We start from the raw sequence: 5821 nt of genomic DNA on the forward strand, positions 1-5821 counted from the left end.
CTACTTTTCCTTATTTCTATTTTCACTGCTGTATTTACCTTCATTCTATCTCCATTTACCACTGAACTGTGAGGAAGCTCAATCCACACCTACGGCATTGACTTTCGCTAGAGTTTCTTTTTTTTCCCTCGAGACTGGACACGCTCCGTGTGTGGCGAGGCTGAGATAGCTCTTGCAATGACATTATCAGTGGTGTTTCTTGGGTCTGTTCTTCTTGACCTCCGTCTACCTTTTGATCGTCTTCATCACTTTCCTAATGGGATCCCTCCTTTTTTTTGTCTTTAATTCCACGTGTTTTGCCACGTGTCTCTGTTTCTTCTTGGTTGGTTCTTTTCCCTCTGGCTTTATGCTGACAAAACGCACATGCTTACAGAGGGCCTGACTTCAGCACCCACAAGCCGTCCTCTCTTTTCAATATCTTTACCCTGATGTTCAGGTCATATCGAAGTCATTGCTGGGCTTCAGATTTGCACAATTTCTGTGACATTGCTCTTGCTATATCCTCGTGCCTTCGTTTTCCAAATATTTACTATAACAATAACTCTTTGTCCAGTTAATTAAATATTATACCCTCTACGAAGCTTTCTCTGAATCTCCCAGAGGAAGACTCTATCTCTGTCTGCGATCCCTTTATACTTTATTTGCACCTCAACTATGAAATATTTTATAATGTAATAATTTGAATAAAGTCACACACATACCTGGCCCTCACCAGTATCTCCTTCCTGAAAGGAAGAATAGTAGAACGAAGGAAAGATCTAAAGACACTTTTTTCCCCTGGATAATTGTATGGAACTGCAACCGAATAGCACGTGCATAGTCCGTAACCATCAGGATCCTGAGTATAAATTGCAGTTTGCCTCCGAGAGGCCTCATGCATCAAGCTCTGGGTGTGTTCTGTGCCATTTTCCTCATTCTTTGTGGAGAATGATGAATCAGACTCATCGTGGTATTCAGTTAATTCCATACAGCCGATTCCTGAGGGAGTTCGTCCCCTGCGTCCTCTAACTGATGATCAATCATGCTCTTGTGGTTGGAACCCAGGGCAGCAGGCAGCAGGCCAGTGACATGTTCCAGGTTGTCGAACAGAATGTGTCCCCATCCAAACAGGAAAGGTTCCAGTGACCTTTGATGGCATTTGAGAAGTCATTTGCTCTGGTGTTTCTGAGGCCATATTGATCTCTACCCAGGATTCAATTTTAGACAAACAGGCGACATAATTTATGTAAACTGGGCAGGTAATTAAACTCTCCTCTCAGGCAAAAAGGTCACAGCAGAATATTTTAAGTTTCATTTCTAAGTGGAAGCAGTAAGCTAAAAAAAAAAAAAAAAAGAAAGACAGAAATCTCACTGAGATTATCATGTTGCCATCAGTTACCCTACAAATTATATGACCCAGATTATCTTCCTAAGAAGAGGTCTAAGTTCTCTTTGCTGAAGGAGCCGTAGGAGGCAAGAATAGTCATTTGGCACCAAGTTTGTGCTGTCAAAATGACTGAAGGGTAGAGGCTTAGTGCTAGATTGTGATGAAAGCTTTAGATAACTTTTCCAGAGTAATTTCTAAACAATATCAGGTTTAAGTAAGAGTGGCAAGTACAGCATAAATAATTTCCTTTTTCCTTTCATCTGAATCATTAAAAGTCATTTGCCAACATGATGTCCCATCAGCCTCAAATAATCGTGTTCGTTTTCTATAAACAGGAACATTCTCCTGTATAATCACGAAAACTATGAAAACCAGAAGTTAACACTGGTACGTTACTACCATCTGATCCTCAGACCCCACTTAAGTTTCTCCAAGTATCGTAATAATAGCTAAAAGATGCAATTTCTTGTTGTTTTTTAGATATTACATCTCATTAGTTTCTAGAACAATTCCCCAGTCTTCCTTTGACTTTCATGACCTTGACATGTTTGCAAGATTACAGACCAGTGAGGTTGTGGAACGTCTCTTGATTTGGGTTTGTCTGCTGTTTCTTCATTACTAGACCCACAGTGTACACCTTTGGCTGGAATACCATTGAAGCAAGTGATGCTGTGACCTTGTTTTCTGTCAGAGCACACATAATTTCCACCTGTCCTATATTACAGGTGATGTTAACTTTGGCCACTTGATTAACTGGACTTGCCAGCCTTCTTCACTGTAAAAATATTCCTTTTTTCCTTTGTAGTTAATGAGTGTTTTGAACAGAGGTATTACGTATGAAACTATGTAAATATCTCATTACTCATCAAACTTTCAATTTGTTCATTGATATTATTACGTCAGTAGAGACACTTGGGTTCTGCTTTTATTCCATAAGTCGTAATCCATTTCTCCTAATTTTTTTTCTTTGGTGCTCTAGATATCTGTGATTTGACCGGCGGGAGCCCTTTTAAGCTGCTTTACGTGTCCCCTCGAGGTGCCTCCATCTGTTTCGAGCATTTCTTTACATTCGAGAAAGGTGCTCCAGGTTCATTTTGTACTTTCCCTGTCCCAGCCCTGAAATCGGCCATTTCTCCAATGAACTCTGATTCCTTTTACCAGAAAAAAGCATTTAGAAACCAGGATGTGGGTGCTATATGTGATCACCACTACTGAATGCTGCTGCTCTTAAGCCCTTTCTGGGTTCAGAACTAAGGAGTATATGCACACACCCTAAATATGCATGTAGACACTTTTACATCTTATTCATGTCTGTATGTATCTAGTTATACATGAAAAATCATGAGATTACATCGATATCTCCAGTTCCAATACTGGTTTTCTCCTTTTTGATATTTCGAACTCACTTTTTTAATAGTGAGAATCCTGACTCCATTGTTCTTAATGCATTTACTTATTTCATCATTGCCTCTGTCTGTAACCAATCTCCTGTCACAGCTGCCACCCCCCTCAACATTTGCAGAGATCACCTGCTCACTCTGCTTGAGCTCTCAGACCCTCCACTGGGTCACTGTCACTTCCAAATCCTGATCCCTTGTGGGCATCCTCCTCGCCTGGCCCAGGCTCTGACATATCTGTCTGCCACCATTGCTGCCCCTCTCCACTGCGCAGGTGCCCTCCTCACCTCACCTGGGCTCCAGTCCCCCAGGCTGGGCTACTGCTGCTGCTGATCCCCTGCACGCCTGCCTCCTTCACCCCACCCAGGCTCTGAGACCCTGCATTGGGCCACCCTCTCCCGCTATGCAGAGAGAGAGCTTCTCCAGCCCTCCCAGGCTCTGACACTGTGCTGGGACACCCCCTGATCTATCAGTTTGCTTCCTCACCCTTCTTGGGTTCTGGCATCCCAAGTAGGTACATGCTCCCTGGACCCTGCTCAGGCTCCAACAACCCTGCAGGGTCATAGACCCACAGAATGACTTCCAGTGCCCACTCAGGCTCCGACACCCCACGACAGGCTGCCCTTCCCTTGGGGTACCTCCGACACCCGACTGGGCTCTAGCCCTCTGTACTGGACAGCCCCAGGCAGACACGCTCTTTACTCTGCTCAGGCTCCAGATCCCACGCTGGGCTTTGCTTCGCACCTTCCACCCAAAGACACCTGACTAAAAACTCAGCCCCAACTAAGCACCTTTGCTTTGAATTATTTGGGAAGGGAACAGAAAGAGAAGCTGTTTGATAATTTTTTTAGAAAAAGGATTTTAACTTTTCATCTGAAAATGAGCATGACTTTTTTTCCCAGTTGGAAAGTTCTGGCATATTTGTCAGAACTCAGTCCTCAAGAAACTAGGGTATTCTGGCATGCGTGTCTATTTTCCAAAATAATTCCGTTTTCCTTGTTATCTCATGGTTTAATACAAGCAGCTGGTTTCCATAATCTTCCTAGGTAGGTGTGATCGTCTACATTACGATATTAACATCTGTAAAATCAGTGTTCCCAGCAGAAAACAGATGGCACTGGAAATTCGGATAATTTAAGTAGAGTCTAAGAAAGGGACTACGTGTAAAGCTGTGGGCGAGGCAAAAATTCTACAGGGGATCGTGCCAGACCTGGGCAGTAGTGATCACGGATCGACGCCACCAAGCCCGGGCCTCGGGTCCTTGGACACCTGCTCGCAGCCCGTGGCTGTCACTTGCCCAGTTCCCCGCATAGGTGGGCTGCGCTAGCTCTTTGCTTAGTGGGAATGGTCTCATCTGCTTTTAGTCTTTCCAAGCGACTTCCTGTAATCAGAAGCAGCTTCCTTTTCCCTCCCTGTACAGTGTGGCTTCCCTCCAGTCCCATTCTTTGTTCTCCTCTGCTCTGTGATGTCTTATGCAGTGACTCTTCCAAGTTCCAGTTCCTTATACGTTAAAAAAAAAAAATGAGAGAGGAAAAAATCAGCTATAAGAGTTCTGAGAAATCCTTTTACCCTCTTGAATCAGGCTGGTTTTTGATGTCGTTATCTCCCTGTAGATTTAAGCAAATGACACTATTTACAGCGCAGAACTCGACAGTGATGTCTTTCTCCTGAGCATCATTAGGTAGAGAATGGCTACAGAGAGATCAGGACCAACCAGGGGTCAGTACAAACCAACACACGTTTGCCTAACATTTCGTATAGATTTTCCCACTATACACACAAGCTGTGAGATAGGTATGATTGTTTCTCTTCTACAGGTGAGGAAACTGGGGCTCAAATAAGCTAAACGTCATAAAGACATGTAGCTTGTCAGTGGCAGGGCCGGGATTCAAAACTAGCTTTATCTGACTCTAAATACATTTTTTCCCACTATAGCTGGTGTTGTCCCCCCTCCCCAATATATGATATGATATGATATGATAAGCTGTAATTTACTCACACAATAAATGCTCTCATAATTGTAAACACGGATCTCAAAATCATAGCTTGTTTTGAAAACTAGGATCATTTTACATCTGTGCATACAAACTAATGAAATTTTCTTGTCTTCTTTTGGCATTTTAACTAATTGAAGCTGTTTACAATGAGTAGTCGAGGTTGCTTAGCCTGTCTTACAAGTTATAGATCTAGAAGGAAAATTAAGGCAGAACAAACCAGGTTATTTCCTGTGCAGCCAGATCGTGTCCTTCTCCATCTCCCCATTCAGATGTCTCTCATAGCACGTATCAGATGTTATTAATCGAAAGGTCATGTCTATTTCTTTAATATAAGCTCGTGTGTACTGGAGCAGCAATGTCCATGCCTTGTCTATGGCTTTCCAGAGTCACCACAACAGCGCATGCAGTCAGTGCTTCTCAGCTGCTCAAGCAATGTTGACTGAATAAATGTGTGAGTAATTATATATGAAAGTCCCTGATAGATCAGATTCTCATTATGTGTTCTAATCACATCAAATTACTTCTTTAGATTTCACATCACGTGTTATTCAAATGAACCGACATTAAGGTCATAAAGAGAGGACAGTCAGCTGTTTTAGCTGGAGATGAGGTTTGTCTCCAAATCCACGATGGCGCAGGAGAGTCACCGATAAGAAAAGAAACCTCAGCTGGCTTAGTTGACTGGAAGTTAGTCAGAATGGATTTGCCTCTTGGGGAGTCAACGACAGCTACTGCATCTTGATATTAGTCACATGAGTGGCACTGTGATTATGGCTTCCAATAACTATTCCCTCTTCACGAACCGCCCCACTGACCCCTTTTCTGTTCATTTAACTTCCTTCCCAGAAAATGTGCTTCCGATATTTGGTGATAACGTAACTTTGGGTGTTTAGACTTAGATCTACATAGATTCATAATATTCTGCTCTGTAAAGTTTGTATTAGCATTTGTGTAATTAGTGGGCATTATGTCATTCCCAGCACCACTATCGTTAATGGTTTAAATACATTTAATTTTTTATGTTTATCTTAAACATGTTTGTAGCTTTTTTTTTTTTTTTT

The 5821-nt window shown here is 42.5% G+C and overlaps 1 protein-coding gene and 1 long non-coding RNA gene across 28 annotated transcripts in view; one reads left to right on the top strand and one right to left on the bottom strand.

Moving 5' to 3' along the window:
• The window catches only part of LOC105292562, a 713386-nt gene that overhangs the window by 522768 nt on the left and 184797 nt on the right, over positions 1 to 5821 (top strand). The gene's annotated exons all lie outside the window — the stretch shown is intronic.
• The window catches only part of LOC111740194, a 23800-nt gene continuing 18252 nt past the window's right edge, over positions 274 to 5821 (bottom strand). Inside the window, exon 3 of the long non-coding RNA XR_002780536.1 lies at positions 274 to 1314. This is a non-coding gene — a long non-coding RNA (uncharacterized LOC111740194). The remainder of the gene's footprint in view (positions 1315 to 5821) is intronic.

Source organism: Pteropus vampyrus, unplaced genomic scaffold, assembly GCF_000151845.1.
Source record: "Pteropus vampyrus isolate Shadow unplaced genomic scaffold, Pvam_2.0 Scaffold59, whole genome shotgun sequence".
NCBI classification, from domain to species: Eukaryota; Metazoa; Chordata; class Mammalia; order Chiroptera; family Pteropodidae; genus Pteropus; species Pteropus vampyrus.